The sequence below is a fragment of the Pan paniscus genome, chromosome 17, assembly GCF_029289425.2.
Source record: "Pan paniscus chromosome 17, NHGRI_mPanPan1-v2.0_pri, whole genome shotgun sequence".
In the NCBI taxonomy this organism is placed as follows: Eukaryota; Metazoa; Chordata; class Mammalia; order Primates; family Hominidae; genus Pan; species Pan paniscus.
The window spans coordinates 73,547,410-73,567,301 of NC_073266.2; the positions used below are offsets into that span (position 1 = coordinate 73,547,410).

The following is a 19,892-nucleotide window of genomic DNA, read 5'->3' on the forward strand; positions in this document are numbered from 1 at the left end:
TAGCTGGTTGTTTTGCCCATTAGTTAATGCAGTTTCTTCATAGTGTTGATGGTCTTTACATTTTGGTTTGCTTTTGCGGTGGCTGGTACCGGTTTTTCCTTTCCACATTTAGTGCTTCCTTTAGGAGCTCTTGTAAGGCAGGCCTGATGGTGACAAAATCCCTCAGCATTTGTTTGTCTGTAAAAGATTTTATTTCTCCTTCACTTATGAAGCTTAGTTTGGCTGGATTTGAAATTCTGGGTTGAAAATTCTTTTCTTTAAGAATGTTGAATATTGGCCCCCACTCTATTCTGGCTTGTAGGGTTTCTTCAGAGAGATCTACTGTTAGTCTGATGGGCTTCCTTTTGTGGGTAACCCGACCTTTCTCTCTGGCTGCCTTTAACATTTTTTCCTTCATTTCAGCCTTGGTGAATCTGATGATTATGTGTCTTGGGGTTGCTCTTCTCAAGGAGTATCTTTGTGGTGTTCTCTGTATTTCCTGAATTTGAATGTTGGCCTGTCTTGCTATGTTGGGAAAATTCTCCTTGATAATAACCTGAAGAGTGTTTTCCAACTTGGTTCCATTCTCCCTGTCACTTTCAGGTACACCAATCAAATGTAGGTTTGGTCTTTTCACATAGTCCCATATTTCTTGGAGTCTTTGCTCGTTCCTTTTCATTGTTTTTTCTCTAATCTTGCATTCACACTTTAATTCATTAATTTGATCTTCAATCTCTGATATCCTTTCTTCCACTTGATTGATTCAGGTATTGATATTTGTGTATGCTTCATGAAGTTCTTGTGCTGTTTTTCAGCTCCATCAGGTCATTTATGTTCTTCTCTAAACTGGCTATTCTAGTTAGCAATTCCTCTAACCTTTTATGAAGGTTCTTACTTTCCTTGCATTGGGTTAGAACATGCTCTTTTAGCTCAGAGGGATTTGTTATTACCCACCTTCTGAAGCCTACTTCTGTCAATTGGTCAAACTCCTTCTCCATTCAATTTTGTTCCCTTGCTGGTGAGGAGTTGTGATCCTTTGGAGGAGAAGAGGCATTCTGCTTTTTGGAATTTTCAGCCTTTTTGCACTGGTTTTTCCTCATCTTCGTGGATTTATCTATCTTTGGTCTTTGCTGTTGGTGACCTTTGGATGGAGGTTTTGTGTGGTCATCCTTTTTGTTGATGTTGATGCTATTGCTTTCTGTTTGTTGGTTTTCCTTCTAACAGTCAGGCCCCTCTTCTTCAGGTCTGCTGGAGTTTGCTGGGGCTCCACTCCAGACCCTGTTTGCCTAGGTATCACCAGTGGAGGCTGCAGAACAGCAAAGATTGCTGCCTGCTCCTTCCTCTGGAAGATTTGTCCCAGAGGGGCACCCACCAGATGCCAGCCAGAGCTCTCCTGTATGAGGTGTCCGTCGACCCCTGCTGGGAGGTGTCTCCCTGTCAGGAGGCATGGGGGTCAGGGACCCACTACAGGAGTCAGTCTGCCCCTTAGCAGAGCTAAAGCACTGTGCTGGGAGATCTGCTACTCTCTTCCTAATTTCTATTGGTTTTGGGGCAATGGGTGGTGTTTGGTTGCATGAGTAAGTTCTTTACTGTTGATTTGTGAGATTTTGGTACACCCATCACACAAGCAGTATACACTGAACTCAGTTTATAGGCTTTTACCCATCACCCTCCCCCACCCTTCCCCCAAATCCATAAAGTACATTATATGATTCTTATGCATTTGCATCCTCATAGCTTAGCTCCCACTTACGAGTGAGAATGTATGATGTTTGGTTTTCCATTCCTGAGTTACTTCACTTAGAATAATGGTCTCCAATTCCATCCAGGTTGCTGTGAATGCCATTGTTTCATTCCTTTTATGGCTGAATAGTATTCCATGGTGCATATATATATATATATATATATATATATATATATTCCACAATTTCTTTATCCACTCATTGACTCATGGGCATTTGGGCTATTTATTTATTTTTTTTACTTTTTGACTCTTTTGTAATAACGCTTAGCTTAAAACAAAAACACATGGTACAGCTGTGCAAAATATTTCTTTTTATCCTTTTTCTACATATTTTTCTATTAAAAATGTATTTATTTAAAAACATTTTTTTTTATTAAAGACTGGGACACAAACACACACATTAGCCAAGGTCTACTCAGAGTCAGGGTCACCAGTATCACTGTTTTCTACCTCCACATCTTGTCCCACTGGGTCTTCAGCAGCAATAACATGCATGGAGCTGCCTTCTCTAAAATAAAGATTAAAATATAATATAGTAAATATGTAGACCAGTATTATCAAGTATTATGTACTGTACATAATTGTATGTGCTATGCTTTTACACAACTGGCAGTGCAGTAGTTTATTTATACCAGCATCACCACGGTCACATGGGTAAGGTGTTGCACCATGACACTATAATGACTACAGTGTTTTTCAGCTTCATTATAATCTTATGAGAATGTGTAATGTGGTCAATTCTTGATGGAAACCTCTAAGGATAAAGAGGCAGAATACAACTGTGTTTCACGTATGCTTCTTGATAAAGTATTATTTGATATATAATGGTTTATGACTCATACACCTGATATAAAAATTATAATTTTTATCAGTATAAAGTTACCCTATTATTCTTATTCTGTGACTTTTCTCCTTTAAGACTGACATTTCCACTCTGACTCTCTTTTTCTTAGCCTTTTCTTGGGAATATCTCAGCTTTCCTTTAATTTCCAGTGTACCCAATCTATTTTGCTTTGTGTGTGTGTCTTTGGTGGAGACAATATAATGGGATTTTATTTTTATTACAACATGAATATTATGCCTTTCATTAGGAAATTCAATCCACTTTCAAGTGTTGAATTTATTTGTGTGTTTGCCACTGTAACAGTGATTGTCTCATTGGAGACACTCAACAAATAAATATTAAATGAATGAACAATTTCTGATACTTTGATTTCCCTACTTTCTCTCTCTTCTATTAGTATAAATACATTTTAAATTTGCTCTTGTCTTATGGAGACATCTTGTTTATAATTTTACTAGTAGTTAATTGTAGGTTTTAAAAATATATTTTATTTATGTGTATGTTCCTGAGGTTTATAAGTGCCTAGTATTTAACCACAATTCTGAAATGTTTGACTGATTTTCAAGCCCACAACAGCCTATGAAGAATAACTAGAGGTCTTCATATCAGAGGCAGAAGGTAAGAATCTGCTGAATACAGCAGCAAAAGCCAGGATAGGTCATCTGTAAGGGTCTTATCTTTTAGCAATACAACTGGAGTTTATAAAACTAGCTTATCAAGAATAATCCATACAGGTTGGGCACGGTGGCTCACACCTGTAATCCCAGCACTTTGGGAGTCTGAAGCGGGTGAATCATTTGAGCCCAGGAGTTCAAGACCAGTCCAGTCAACATGGTGAAACCCCATCTCCACTAAAAATACAAAAATTAGCCAGGTGTGGTGGTGTGTGCCTGTAGTCCCAGCTACTTGGGAGGCTAAGGGAAGAGGATGACCTAAGCCTGGGAGGCAGAGGCTGCATCGAGCTGAGATTGTGCCACTGCACTCCAGCCTGGGCAACAGAGCCAGTCCCTGCCTCAAAAAAACAAAACAAACAAAACAAAAACAAAAAGAATAATCCATATAGTATGTTAGCAATGAAGGAATAATTGCATTGAGAATTTGCTTCCAAAATAAAATTTGAATGAAATATTTGGGAAGTTAAATGTGTCAGATACAATGATCTCAGTCATTCATTATGTAGAGTCCCTAATGTCTTTTTATACTATTTAAGTTACCTGTTTAGGTATCATTATTAGCTCCATGTGGACAGAAACTTGTTTTATACTAAGACATAAGTGACCTGATTCAGGCTGTATTATAATACATATTTCTAAACTACATCTTTTGCACCTACAAAAAATAGGGAGAATGTGAATACCTAGCAGAGTACTAATGTGGATTTTGATCAAAATTAAATGAAATAATCCATGTAAAAGCATTTGGCACAGGGCTTGGCATTCATCACCTCCACCACTTACTAGGTATGTGACCTCAAGACAGTTTCTTAACCTCTCAATGCCTCAGATTTATCATCCCTAGTATACGAACTATCATAGTACTTACCTCAGAGATTTAATATAAAGACCTCAGAGCAAAGCATGGTATAACTTAAGTTCCCAGTAAATGTGAGCTACTATTAGTATTTCAATGCAGGAAGGACCACATTTATACTCTGGCAGAAACCATCAGAAAAGAGTGTTCTTTTTGGACACAAATGAAGAAAACAATAGTTATAATGTGGCCCAAAGCAGGGAGATGGGATTGGGGCAGAAGACTGGTGTCCAGTCTGGGCCTACTCCTTGCCTGCAGAAACTTGGGTAGTCTTCAGTTTCTCATTTTGTATCACAGGGAAAAACACCTAATGCAGATTTGATATGCAAAACATAAGAGTTACTGTGTATGAAAATGTTCTATAATGCGCTATGTCAATGCTATTTAGTAGGAACTACTTTTGATCATTTTGATCATTTGACTGTTTTTATCATATTAGCACCTCCCATCCCATTAGCTTTCCTAACCCCATCAGCATTCAGAAATGGATTCTGTATCTTTATCAGCATAACCATGATTTCCTTACTTTGCTATTCCTTGGATATATGTCATTAACCAGTCTGGGTACAATTAGTGCAAGGAGTAGAAATGAGACTATATTCTGTGAATTTCTAACTCTCCATTTTGGCAGAACAACTCTGGACCAGCCACTATAGCTGTCAGGGTGATTTATGATTGTTCTTCACCAAGCTGACAGCCGGTGGAGAAAAAGCTTCATGCAAGAAAAATTCCTTATATTTATTCTACCTAGTTTAATACCTGATGAACCATGTTATAAGAACAATTCTTAAAATAGCCTTGAGGAGAGCACCTCCACATTGCCCAGACATACAATTTATTATAGAAATACTGGTGGAGAATGGAGGGGAGTTGGTGGTCATGCTGTGAACTTGACTGGCTTACGGACAAGACATTGGTTGGAAACCTGGCAATAAAAAAAGCAGCCCAATGTACTTTAAATGCTAACTGGCACTCTTCTAGTTGCTCTCAATTTTTTTCTTACAGTAAGCCTTCCTCTTAGGTAATACTATTATCACATCAACATGATTGTAAATAAGAATGGAGAATCAATCCAAGAAAGACACAGCATGACTACCTCCAAAGTCACTTAATTTGGAGATAGAAATGAAGAGGTGTACAGTTCATCCTCAGTAGGGTTGCCTATGCTTTGTGCCTTCCTGAAACTTTTAATCACTGGAGGCTGTCATAATCTTCAACATCCACACAGTCCATAAAGCATTTGTTACATATTGACTTATTTTGTATTGCTCTTTAAGGATATGCTATTTGTTCATCTTTTCTTCCCAACTAGATACGGTCTTTAACCTCTCCTATCTCTTCCTCTCAGCCTATAAATATACAAAAGTCTCTTCAAAGAACAAACTGACCAACCAAACAAAACCATTCCCTTCACTTCCTGTCTGCTGTATTTACTTCCTTATCTGGTTGAGCCCTCCATTTCCTGAAAGAGCAGGTTACACTTATTGTCTCCGCTTGGCACTCTCTGTTCTCCTGGCTTTGAGGGCACCACTCTCTCTTGCTTCTATTCTACGCTGTCTCCTTTTGTTTCCGAGATTTCTGACAATACCTTTTCAGCTTCCTTCTTTGGCTTTTCTCTCATCTCTCTTCCTTTTCCTAGGGCTCACCTATTAACATTCCCTGAGATTCTTCATTTACTCCAATATCTTAAATATGCTAACAGGTCTCGAATGCATATTTATATTTTATTTTTTGAGACAGAATCTTGCTCTGTCACCTAGGCTGAAATGCCGTGGCATGATCATGGCTCACTGCAGCCTTGGTCTCCCAGGCTCAAGCAATCTTCCCACCTCAGGCTCCCAAGTAGCTGGGACTACAGGCAGGCACCACCATACCTGGCTGATGTTTTTGAATTTTCAGTAGATACAAGGTCTCACTATGTTTCCCAGGCTGGTCTCGAATTCCTAAGCTCAAGCAGTACTCCCACCTCAGCCTCCTAAAGTGCTGAGAGCAACCGCACCCAACTCAAATACATATTTCTAATGAGACATGTTACTAAAACTCAGAATTATGTCTCCAACTGCCTACTGAACACTTCAAATACAACATATCAACAACAGAACTTACTTTCCCCCCAAACACTCTTTTTTATTCAGCTTCTTGATTGGGAGACCTCTGGAAAGTATACTTAATTCTTTCTTTTCTTTCATTTGCTTCTGTGGCCCATTTGATTCTACTCCTATTTCTTGAACACACTGAATTATTTCCATTCCACTTTCCATGTCCTCATTATTGTTCTCATTGCCTTTCCCTTGAACTACCAGAACTCTCCTCATAATGTCTCTAGCCTTCATATTCACCCACCTTCAATGTAATCCTCACCTAGCCCATTTGTCATTAAGGTGGACTCTGAAAGTAAAATGACACAACACTTAACAAAGGGGAAAATCCCTTAATTATGTCATTTTGCAGTTAAAAATCCTCAAATGGCACTCCATTGATTTCAAAGCAAAGTGTCAATTATTTGGGCAAAGTCAGGCACTTTTTTGCCTTGACTCTTGTTTGCCCTTCCAGTGGAATCTGCATGATTCCTCCAATGCATTCTTTGATCCACATTTATGCCCTTTATTGTCACCAAACTTCACATGCACATGTAATTTCCTCTTCCTAGAGTGGCTTCCCCTTATTGTTTGGCCTGGAAATATCCAGGCATATTCTCCCTCAAAACTGCATTTAAGCATTATTCCTTCTAGGAAGACCTCTCAAACCCAGTGTAGTATGAGACAAAACCACAGTATGTGAAATCTTAGGAAACCCTAACTAGATGCCAAAATGATCAGTTTAGTCTAAATTTATTTGCAAACATTAGCTACTAGAAGATAATGAAATAAATCAAGTTATTCTTTATCTATGAAGATATCATTTTTTGAATAAGTCCCCCAAATATGGAGTTAGATGACTCATCAGAGCAGGGTGTGAGTGTTCAGGAAAGCCTGTGCATACTTAGGTCATCTATATGAGTTAGGAATGCAGATGCGTAATAAATTGGTTGGGATTTATTAATACATGCACCTGCATTTCTGCTTAAGAACCTATTGTTTGATCTAACGATGTCCTATAGAACAAGCCCAAAACAAACCAAAGATATTTTCAAGGCTCAAGTATATCGGGCATATGGGAAGCATGTAAATGTTCAAAGAGGATGTCCAGTAATGAGGAATCCAACATTTATCCCAATAGCAACATGTTAAATGCTCCCACTCCCTTCTGACCATTGCTGCTCAAGTGTTTCCTTCTGAGGTAATTCCTTGAAAGTGTGTGTACATGACCAGTCTCCATGGCTAACACATACACATGCATGGAACCTAGAAGCATTAAGGAACAACTCTGAGGTCATTAGAAGCTAAAAATACTGAACCTTCACACTTGCCCTTGAGCAAGTATTCTTTAGCAGAAAAGCCAAAGGGATTATAATAAAATGAACAAACAACAAGCCTACTCATAAAGCATGTTATGCTTTATGGATAGCGCCCCCCCATAAAAAACAACAACAACAACAAAAAAGCCCAGGATGATTGCCTTTTACTATTGGAAGGGAGGGGGAATTTTGCAAAAAGCTGCTATTTGTATAAACCTGTGGACCCACCACCCTCAATAATATACAAAATAGAAAGAACTATTTGTTTCAAGATGGTCTTGTTTTTTATTTGTTTAATAATAGCTTTATTGAGGTAAAATTCCTATACTATAAAATTTACCATTTAAAGTATATAATTAAATGATTTTTAGATATTTACTATGTTGTGCAAGTATTACCACTGTGTAATTTTTAAAAATCTTTAGCACCCCCCAAAAGAAACCCTGTTATGCAAATAATCATACAGAGTTATTTGCAAATATGCAAATGCTGAATATTTGCATCTCCCCAAATTTCATATTTTGAAGCCCTAATCCACAATGTGATATTATTTGAAGCTAGCACTTTTAGGAGGTAATAAGATTAAATCAGGTCATAAGAGTGGAGTCCTAATCCCATAAGACTGGAAGCCCTATAAGAAGAGAAAGAGAGTCAGATCTTTCTCTCTCTTTCCATGCACACGCACCACTGAGGAAAGGCTATGTGAGCATGCAATGAGAAGGCGGCCATCTGCAAGCTAGGAAGAGAGCCCTCACCAGGAATCAAATCAGTTGGCACCTTGATTTTGGACTTCCTAGCCTTCAGCACTGTGAGAAATAAATTTTCGTTTTTTAAGTCATTCAGTTTTTGGTATTCTGTTACAGCAGCTTGAATTACCAATATAAACCCATACCCATTAGCAATCACTCCCCATGCTCCCCTTCCTCAGTTCCTAAAAGCCACCACTCTACTTTCTATGGATTTGCCCATTTGGGCACTTCGTATAAATGGAATCATCTAATATGTGGCCTTTTGTGACAGGCTTCTTTCACTTAGCATATTTCCAAGTTCCATTCATGATGTAGCATTTATTGGTACTTCACTACTTTTTATTGCTAAATAATATTACATTGTAAGGGTACAACACATTTTGTTTATACATTCATCAATTCATGAACATTTGGGTTGTTTTTACTCTGGGACTATTATGAATAATGCTGCCATGAACATTCATGTGCAGGTTTTTGTGTGAACATATGTCATCGGTTCTATTGTTCATATACCTAGAACTGGAATTGCTACGCCATGTAACTCTATGTTTTAACATTTCCAGGTACTGCAAGCTTACTTTCCAACGTGGCTGCATCGTTTCACATTCCCACCAGCAGTATGAGGTTTCCAATTTCTCTGCATCCTCATCAACACTTGTTATTATCTGTCTTTTTTATTTTAGACGTTCTAGAAGGTGTGGAGTGGTATCTCATTGTGGTATTGATTTGCATTTCCTTAATGACTAATGCTTTTGAACATTTTTTCATGTGCTTATTGGCCATTTGTATATCTTCTCTGGAGAAATGTTTATTCAAATCCTTTGTCCATTTTTTAATTGGATTGTCTTTTTATTGTTGCATGGTATAAGTTCTCTATATATTCTGGACACAAGTCTCTTATTAGTTAGTTATACCATTTGCAAATATTTTCTCCCATTCTGTGCATTGTCTTTTAACCTTTCTAATGTGTCCATTGAAACACAAAAGTTTTTAATTTTCACAAAGTTCAATTTATCTACTTTTTTCTTTTGTCACTTATTTGTATCATATCTGAGAAACCATTACCTAATCCAAGGTCAGGAAGGATCACTCCTATGTTCTCTTTTAAGAGTTTTATTGTTTTTACTCTTATATTTAAGTTGAATATCCATTTTGAGTTAGTTAATTTTTGTATATAGTATGACATAGGATCGAGAGGATCTTGTTAATCACTTTTTCCTGATATACATCAGCTTCAAATGTGAAGCTATAAATCTGTAGGTTTCCTGAAAGCCCTCATTATATAAAGCAACTTCTGTGACAAATTTGACTTGATTAATTAATTAATTAGAGACACAGTCTTGCTCTGTCCCCCAGACTGGAGTGCAGTGGTGCCATCTTGGATCACAGCAACCTTCAACTCTCAGGTTCAAGCAATTCTAGTGCCTCAGCTTCCCAAGTAGCTAGGATTACAGGTGTGCGCCAGCATGCCTGGCTACTTTTTGTATTTTTAGTAGAGGCAGGTTTTTGCCATGTTAGCCAGTCTGGTCTCTAACTCCTGGCCTCAAGTCTTCCCCTGCCTTGGCCAACCAAAGTGCTGGGATTACTGGTGTGAACCACCGTGCCTAGTCATGGTAATTTATTGAGTGGAGTTCTGTTCAAGATGATGGAGGGCTAAGAGCAGCAAAAGCCAGGCTCAGTGGCTCATGCCTGTAATCCTAGCACTTTGGGAGGCCTAGATGGGTAGGTAGATCACCTGAGGTCAAGAGTTCGAGACCAGCCTAGCCAACATGGTGAAACCCTGTCTCTACTAAAAATACAAAAATTAGCCGGGCATAGTGGTGGATGCTAATAATCCCAGCTACTCTGGAGGCTGAGACAGGAGAATTGCTTGAACCTGGTAGCGGAGGTTGCAGTGAGCTGAGATTGCGCCACTTCACTTCAGCCTGAGTGACAGAGTGAAATTCCATCTTAAAAGAAAAAAAAAAAAGGAAAGAAAGCAGCAAAGAGAATTTTTTGGCAAGATTATGAGCCAATTTTAAGAGCTTTTATTACATTTCAAATGTGATTTTAAATTCTCAAAGTTGGACAGATAGCAGGGAAAGAATGGTCACAGACTTTTCCCTAATATTTTAAGTTGCTTCAAACCAGTTATTAAATCTTATATGTATTTTTTAAAGACTTATTCCACAGGGGTTTGATTAATTTACACAGACTTCTTCCAAAACTGTATCTAAACCACATTGTTGATATCTAAGAAACTCTATGAGCGTCTTCAAAAGCCCTCTTAAAAATACAACAAAATCATGTTAGCAACTCCAGATTCCAAGTTGAAATCCTCCCGCTTTAGTATAAGAACCATCAGTTTTGAATGAGTCTGGATACGAAAACCTATTTTCCCATTTTGAGGAGAAAAATCCCTTTTTAGAGACTCTTTCTTGAATGGATATTTGTTATAACATATTTGGGCTTAGGGCTAAAACCTTTGGTTTGTAAGCTGAGGTTTTCATTTGCACTTACCATCAACTGCGTATAAGTTGAAAAGAATCTCAGGTCTGGTTGCTATCCTGAGCTACTGCAAAGAAGAAACCACTGAGAATAAGAGCATTTCAATTATTGTACATCACATTTGCTATTTGCTGCCATTATTCTTCTATTAAAGGAGGATAATCAACTGATATGATATTGTAGATCTCAGTGCCTAGTGCATTGTAGGTCCTCAATATATGTTGATTCTTCTTTTCTTTACATATTTTTGAGGTACAGAAAGAAGTTCTTAAAATGGTTTTTAACTGTAATCATTTTGGAAAATTAGCTATGAAGATGGAAATTTGTGAACAAAGGAGAACTTGCAAATGCCATTTTACTGAGCATGTTACTGAATGGTTATATAAGGAGTAAATATTCTCTCAGCATTAGTAAGTAAATATGAACCAATAAGAACACAGGTGAGGACTCTTTTCCTAACCAGAATAGATGGCTAAGGTTTATAGGGCAATAAATTAGACTATTTGTATCCAAAGCAATATTGTTGTCACCACCAATTGTAATAAGCATTTTTATAATTTATGCCTTTAATGTGTTTATTATGAAAAAGCTTCTAAGTATATTGCACAAGTGGTAATCTGCTCCAGAACTGGAAATTTGGGAGACTTGGTTTTTGGACTCAGCCTATTCACTATTATTTGGTTGATAGGTTTATTATTATTATTATTATTATTATTTAAAGGCCTGAGACAGTAGAGACTTTCTAATAAAATATGCTGCAGTGATGAAAATTACGCCTTGTCTTTTGTCTTAATATCTATAAGAACACTGAAAACTGGCCTGACAATGAATTATAGGATAATTTGTAAAAATGCATAGTGGTTTTACTATAAATATAGTTTACTTCAAAACCACAGAGATTGCTCACAATCATTGCTCTATGTAACTAGGCAAAGCAATTTTGCAGCAAATAGATGACAAGAGTCATGAAAAATATTTTTTGGACTTGTTAAGTGAGAGCAAAGAACAAGCAGGGGGGATTTAAGTGAGTTAAGAAATGGTTTTCCAGTTCTCACATTAATTTATTCAGGATATGAAAGTGAAAAAGCATTCAAAACATTTGCACCTAAATCTTAATCTGGTGAAATTTCTTCTTTCAATTACAGTTCAAAGGCAGTTATTAACTACTCATTGTGTGAGGGACACAGGAAAAAGAGTATACAATCTTTAATGGGAATAAGCTTCCATTTTACTTTGGAGGCAAAAATATGCAGAAACACTTTAAGTACAAGTCTCCTAAGGATAAAAATGAATACAATATTTCCTAACATGAAGTTGTCAGGAAACAACTGATTCCAAGTATTACCTACCTGTCCCAGGTGTCATGTGAGGTCACACTTCCTTTGATGCCCAAATCACATAAGACTGAACTTCCACTATACCTCACCAAAGGATGCACAGGACCCCTCCTCCACATGTTTCTAAGGATCCCCTGGGAGTGCTTTCGGGATTCTGTTTTTTGCTGGATTTTGCTGTTTTTAAATTAATTCATTTGTTTATTTTGGTCAGGTGCATTTCCCTTTAGCACAATCCACTGGAACAGCATAATATATGACATCAATACATAACCCTAAATCTAGGTTATTCAGGATTCCAAAACACTGCAGAAGGACTTTAGCAGAACAGCAAGGGTTGCTTCCAGGCATCCCAGCAAGGACAGTGCCTCCACCATAATGTAAATTGGTAAATATATGCTTCCATGTCACAACTACAGCCTTCCAGTAACTATCAGACAGGGAGTGTTTAGAAAAGAGCAAATATACATCTCCCAAGAAAAACACTAATATTTAGAAAACATCTTTCCAGAAAGGAATGATCCATAGAGATGCAATTCTACCCACCAAACCAAACAAAACAAAACAAAAACAAAAAACCTATCTTTTACACAATATGTGTAAAGAGTAAGACCTTTCAATTTTACTTTTGATGGACAAAAATGCCTATCGAATGATTTCCCACAAACCAAATAGCAGTTACCCCAAAGGTTAATTCAGATATCTCCTTCTGGAGAAACTGAAACGAGCCTTAAAATGTGAATCTTCCTTTTTGATCTTGCAGTAATCAAGGTTTAAAAAGTATTAGGGTTCAGATTCATCCAGAATATGCCATTCCCCAAGAAAACAAAGGGGTAGACACTCTAGAGGAAGATGGAAAGGACTGTATCAGATGAGCAGGGTTAATCCCTTCCCAAGCCATTAACAATCTCTGTTGGTCTGTGAATATCGCTCCACCGACCCCCAATTTCTCCACCTGTACTTTAATAATAATAAATCTTATAGTACAGGGTTTTATAAAAATTAAATGAGAAGAATGCATGTGAAAATGCCTAACATGGTGTTTGGCACTGTATCAGTCTGTTTTCACGCTGTTGATAAAGACATACCCAAGACTAAGCAATTTACAAAAGAAGAAAGTTTAACTGGACTCACAGTTCCACGTGGCTGGGGAGGCCTCACAATCATGGCAGAAGGCGATGGAGGAGCAAGTCACATCTTAAGTGGATGGCAGCAGGCAGAGAGAGCTCATGCAGAGAAACTCCTGTTTTCAAAAACCATCAGATCTTGTGAGACCCATTTACTATCAGAAGAACAGCACAGGAAAGACCAGCCCCCATGATCCAATCATCTCCCACAGGGTCCCTCCCACAAAACCTGGGAATTATGGGCGCTACAAGATGAGATTTGGGTGGGGACATAGAGCCAAACCATATCAAGCACATAGCTGATACACTCCTTCTTTAAGAGGGTAGAATATGGTATATATTGCATTATTCAGTACTAAAAGAGCTCAGAATGACATTGTTTAACCCGTGGTATTTGCCACCTCCAATCCAAGGAGCCATATTCCAGAGTTACAAGAGAAAGAGAAAACATTTCAAGTTGATGCCTGCGTTTCTAGGTAGAATCACATGATGACTTCCTTCCTGTTATTATAGCCCTGGCTCCCTGTTAGTCAGGGAAGATGAACCTAGAGGAAGTAGAAGGAAGAAGAGTGACATGCAGGAAGCTTCCCTAGAAACATTCTCATTAGCCTTCCTTGGGTCTGTGCCTCGATACACCAGCCCATCATCATCATGATCATCAACACCATTATCATCATCATTGTGCTCTGTAGCAGCCACAGACCTGGCAGTTCTCAATGGCCATTTACAGAATGCCCACATGTGCTGGGCTCTGTGAGAGACTATACAGACACCGGACAATCAAGTGAAGAGTCATTCTGCTTGCAAATGGACAGTGAAGAGAGTGCTTCCCGTCCCTTCATATTTACCTTTGATGACTAAGAATGAGGCACATTGTTGCCTGTGGAGTTAGGAAAACAACTTTCCAATGACCCACTTTCCCATATCTCTTAGCTATTGCAGCTCATACAATCTCAGGGCTGGAAAAGATCCTAGAAATGATCAGACTCACTTTGCAAAAGGACATGAAAGTCCAGAGAAGCTGTGACTCACCTGAAGTCAGGGAACTCATCAATGAGAACAGGAACAGGGGCCTGGGTTACCTACTTTCAAGCTCAGCAGACTTTCCAGCATACCACCATGCCTCTCTTCTTGAATAATTTCCCGAAGTTCTAAGAAACATGAGTAGAATATACCTGATACTAAAACAATATGAGTATTTCTGGTAGAAGTAGTAAATTGCCTGTTTCTATATTAGAACAATGATTTTATAAAGATTATTATTACTAAGAAGACAAAGAGAATATTTCTGAAATGTTGACAGTTGGTATACTTTTCTGGAATTCCAATTTGCTTTCCCGGTTAAATTTTGGAGTCTCAAATTTTATTATTAAATTATCATATCTTTAACTATTAAATGGTATCTAATTTCATGATTGAAGACAGTAAAGGTGCTAGGTATAAAAAGACAGCATAATCTTTCTAACAGTGCCGTGGAAGGGCCCTTTTGAAACCAAAGTCTTCAAATGTAATTCAGCCAGAATATACTATGGTATTATATGTGCCTTTTCTTGATTTTTTTTCCCATTAAAGAATGTTGAATTTGAATGTTTTGTTTTAGACACTCCCAATTTTGGTGTGGGAGCATAGGACTTGAACAGACTGGCTCTAATTCTTTATAAGAAAAAGTAATGTATAACCTAGTAGAGAGCATAGGCTTTAGAGTCCAAAGATTTGAGTTCAAATTCCAAATTATTCAGTCTCTCTAAACTTTAGTGTGCCGTATGATAAATGGTGATGAGAATTATTTCTGTGGATACTATCTGGGATTAGTACATGTAAAGTGTCTGGCACACATGGGCTGTCATTAAATGGCAGCTAATTTTAAAGCTGCTAAAGGAACATTTTACGTAGACCAAATGCTTCTGATATATTGTCTCACTTCACCTCACAGTTCCACTGCAAGGAAACTCAGGCTGAGAGAATTTGGGCCATTGGCTCAGAGCATCCCTTGGGACCAGGTCATAAAATGGCAGGGACTAAATTAAGATGGGTCTGACTCTCAAATCTTGGGTATTTGTACTATCTTTGGAAACACTGAAATGGCTAAGGGGATGGGAAGAGGAGGTATGGTAGTGAATGTCTGTAGGCCTTTAGCTTTGCAAAGACACAATCCCCTACCTCCCCCATTCTTTTGTAATTCCAAGATAGAATACTTTGGAAATCTTTGTTCATCCAATGTGCATCCGCTTTTCCATATGACTCTGTATTTCTGAGCAGACTGTAAGTAACTCATTCCAAGCTCAAACCACACACCCTGAGAACAGCACTAAGAAGAATTCAATTGATTGTTGGGGACAGGGGTAGTCTTCCTGCTAACAGCCCCTCTCCCCTACCTTCCTGCCTGCTTGCTGGCTGTTAGCATGTTTGTCTTTTGCACAAGGCATCCAAGTTGACAGGTTGGTGAGGTAATCAATAGGAGAGAGAGCAGATGATTATCACGGGCACAGAAGGCAAAGGTTATCACTACATGTTTTAACTTCTGTTAAAATTTTATGGGACCTGTAGGAGGAATGGTGAGTACAAAATAATTTGCTGGAAAATCCAGAACTAATTAATCTATTACCATATTCCATTATAATACATTTAAACAAGGCACCTACTTCCGTTTCTAAAAGTCATGCATCCAATTCTAACAAGCTGTTTTCCCCTTTGCAATGTGAAAAAATTTTCTTTCTACTATGCTGGAAATTAAATTGGCCATGTGTACAAAAAAACAGACAATAAAGGCCTATGGCACTAAAATCTCATTAAGATTTTTTTTGGTGACAGTGCACAAAATATTATAAAATAATGTGAAATCCAAGTATTCTTAAATAATCTAAAACTGAATGAGATGGAATAGACTCTTTCAGTACCAGAATTATATTTCCTTCAGAAATCCTCTGTTATGGTTAAATTTAGGACCAGATTTGCTGCACATGTTGATCTAGGTTATATAGTATAGTTTGTGGAGCGTTCATTCAGTTATAAGAAACACAAAGCTATGTCAGCTTTCAGATAATACTAGTAACCTTCAGAATATTGTCTCAAACAGTTAAATATCACTACAGAGTCTTCCAAAAAGACTTTTTTCCCTTGATTTATGCGACTCAAATGTTAGGAGCCCTAATGAGCCTTAGCCACATTTATTTGGCTACTTAAAATACTCAGCTTGGTGAATGATTTGGGAGTGTTAACAAGATAAGAAACCAGAATTTTGTTTCACATTAACATTCAAAGGTTTGCCTTAAGGTCATCAATCTGATTTATTAAATTTCTTCATGAGAAAACCCAAGGCAATTCCACCTGCCATGCAGAATTGGTCTTACTCTTAGGCAGAGTCAATTTTTGCTATGAAATGATTTTTAAGTTAAGATGTTAGTTTTGCTAACATGGCAAGTGCTCCTCAGGCCTGTGGGCTTATGGGTTTATAGCTAAGATATCATCTTGATGAGCATCAGTTGTTTTGGGGACACGTTGAGGCTTAAGTTTGGAATGCAGAGAAGAAGAAAGGTTTCTTTGGAGACTAAAGTAGAGATCTGTTCTGCTCATCCGGAATCAATCCTTGGCCCTCTGATAACAGCTCCGCTGTCCCCCTTTTGGGGATTTCTCTCCCCCATTGCAAATACTCCTGGTGAAACTGTAAATTGAGATGTTCTGCCCTCATCAGGCCAGGAATGGGCAAATAACATTAGCCAACATATAAGCCTCTTTCTGGAATTTGAACATTAAGCCACATGACAATAATTTTTTAAAATTATTGCTATTGATTCATCCCAGTGGCGGCATACTGAAAAGACTGTCCCTTAGTTCCTGCCACTTAGATCTCTAGAGCTATTCATCATTCCAAGGTCTATTTTCTCCATATTTTATTTTATTTTATTTTAGGAACTACCCCATACCTTATCGATCAATTAAATTTCTCTCATTTAGAAGTAGTCACAGTTATTTGCTGTTGCTAACAACAAAGAATTGTAACCAGCACAGATATTCCTAAGGAGATGTACACAATATGGGTCATTGAGAGCCTGGGAAGAAGCTCTACCCAGACAAGGGCAAGAGGTGCACAGTGAAGTGGCTGAAGACAGCAATATACATACAGCCTTCAGCCCTGCACAGGCTGGTCTACCTTTGATGAAGGTAAAGCCACTCTAATAACATAGACTTCTGCTTTTTCACAACGTCCAGTGCCTTCTATAAACTTATCTTTTCTCATTTTTTTTAGAAAAGCCATAGACCATCTTTAAAGTCTACAGTGGAAATATTTCCTTTCTCAGAGACCTTGAAAGCCCAAATAAAATGAGTTTGAGTGTTCTGAATCTTCCCAACTATGAGGGTCTAGAGGCAGGAAAAAGAGAAAAGACTTCATCTTCCCCATAACCTTAATCTTCCCAATTCCTAGGTAAATTTTTATCTATGGTAAATCTCAGGAGCTCTCTTAGATGTCCTGTCACCAGGAAAGTGATCCAGCTAAAACCTTGGGATAGTGTGTGTATTAGTCCTTCTCACGCTGCTATTAAAAAATACCCAAGACTGGGTAATTTATAAAGGAAAGAGGTTTAATTGATTCACAGTTCCACAGGGCTAGGGAAGCCTCAAGAAACTTACAATCATGGCAGAAGGGGAAGCAAACACATGGGGCAGCAGGAGAGAAAAGTGCTGAACAAAAGGAGGAAAAGTCCCTCATAAAACCGTCTGATCTCATCAGAACTCACTATCATGAGAACAGCCACATGGGGTAACTGTCCCCATGATTCAATTACCTCCCACCAGACCCCTCCCATGACACATGAGGATTATGGGAACTAAAATTCAAGATGAGATTTGGGTGGGGACACAGCCCAATCATATTCCACCCTGGCCCCTCCCAAATCTCATGTCCTCATATTTGAAAACACAATCATACCTTCCTAACAGTCCCTCAAAGTCTTAACTCATTCCAGCATTAACCCAAAAGTCCAAGTCCAAAGTCTCGTCTAAGACAAGGCAAATTCCTTCTGCCTCTAAGCCTGTAAAATTGAAAGTAAGTTAGTTACTTTCTAGATACAATGGGGATACAGGCATTAGGTAAATACACCCATTCCAAAGGGGAGACCTTGGTCAAAACAAAGGGGCTACAGGCACCATCCAAGTCCAAAATCCAGTGGGGCAATCATTAAACCTTAAAGTTACAGAATGATCTCTTTGACTCCATGTCTCACATCCATGGTACCCTGATGCAAGAGGTGGGGTCCCATGGCCTTGGGAAGCTCTGGTCCATCGCCTTTGCAGAGTACAGCCCCACTCCCAGCTTCTTTCATGGGCTGGTGTTGAGTGCCTGTGGCTTTTCTAGGCTCATGGTGCAAGCTGTCAGTGGATCTACCATTCTGGAGCCTGGAGGATGGTAGCTCTATTCTCACAGCTCCACTTGGCAGTACCCCAGTGGGAACTCTCTGTAGGGGCTCCAACCCCACATTTCTCTTCTGCACTGCCCTACCAGAGGTTCTTCATGAAGGCTCTGCCCCTGTGGCAAACTTCTGCCTGGACATCCAGGCATTTCCATACATCCTTTGAAAGCTAGGCAGAAGTTTGCAAACCTCAATTCCTGCAGGACCAACACCACATGGAAGCTGCCAAGGCTTGGGACTTGCAACCTCTGAAGCAATGGCTCAAGCTGTATGTTGGCCCATTTTAGCCATCGCTGGATCTGAAGCAGCAGGGACATGGGGCACCATGTCCTGAGGCTGCACAGAGCAGAGAGGCCCTAGGCCCAGTACACAAAAGCATTTTTTCCTCCTAGGTCTCCAGGCCTGTGGTGGAAGGGGCTGCTATGAAGGTGTCTGATATGCCCTGGAGACATTTTCCCCATTGTCTTTGTGATTAACATATAGCCCCTTATTACTGGCACAAACTTCTGCAGCTGGCTTGAATTTTTCTCTGGAAAATGGGCTTTTCTTTCCTATCACACATCAGGCTGCAAATTTTCTGAACTTTTATTCTCTGCTTCCTCTTTAACACTTTGCCACTTAGAAGTTTCTTTTTCCAGATACCCTAAATCATCTCCCTCAAGTTCAAAGCTCCACAGATCTCTAGGGCAGGGGCAAAATGCCACCAGTCCCTTTGCACAGCAAGAGTGACCTGTACTCCAGTTCCCAACAAGTTTCTCATATTATTATTGTTGTCCATTTTAGTCCAAGCTATTCAACAAGTCTCTAGGAAGTTCCAAACTTTCCCTCATCTTCCTGTCTTCTGAGCCCTCCAAGTCTCTAGGAATTCCAAACTTTCCCACATTTTTCTGTCTTCTTCTGAGCCCTCTAAACTGTTCCAACCTCTGCCTGTTACCCAGTTCCAAAGTCGCTTCCACATTTTTGTGGAATATATCTTAAGAGCAGGGCCCCACTCTCTATGGTACCAATTTACTGTATTAGCCTGTTCTCACACTGCTAATAAAGACATACCTGAGAGTGGGCAATTTACAAAGGAAAGAGATTTAATAGACTCACAGTTCCATAGGGCTGTGAAGGCATCAGGAAACTTACAATCATGGCAGAAGGGGAAGCAAACATGTCCTTTTTCACATGGAGGTAGGAGAGAAAAGTGCTGAGCAAAAGTGGGGAAGGCCCCTTATAAAACCATCAGATCTTTTGAGAATGAATTCACTATCAGGAGAACAGCAGCATGGGGGTGCCCCCATGGTTCAA

General features: G+C 38.8%; 1 long non-coding RNA gene across 1 annotated transcript in view; it reads right to left on the reverse strand.

Annotated features, from left to right (window-relative positions):
* LOC130540977 (uncharacterized) overlaps positions 1-19,892 on the reverse strand; it is a 187,146-nt gene that overhangs the window by 10,984 nt on the left and 156,270 nt on the right. Inside the window, exons 7-8 of the long non-coding RNA XR_008955011.1 lie at positions 13,199-14,342; positions 10,743-10,797 (exon numbers count right to left, since the gene is read on the reverse strand). This is a non-coding gene — a long non-coding RNA (uncharacterized LOC130540977). The remainder of the gene's footprint in view (positions 1-10,742; positions 10,798-13,198; positions 14,343-19,892) is intronic.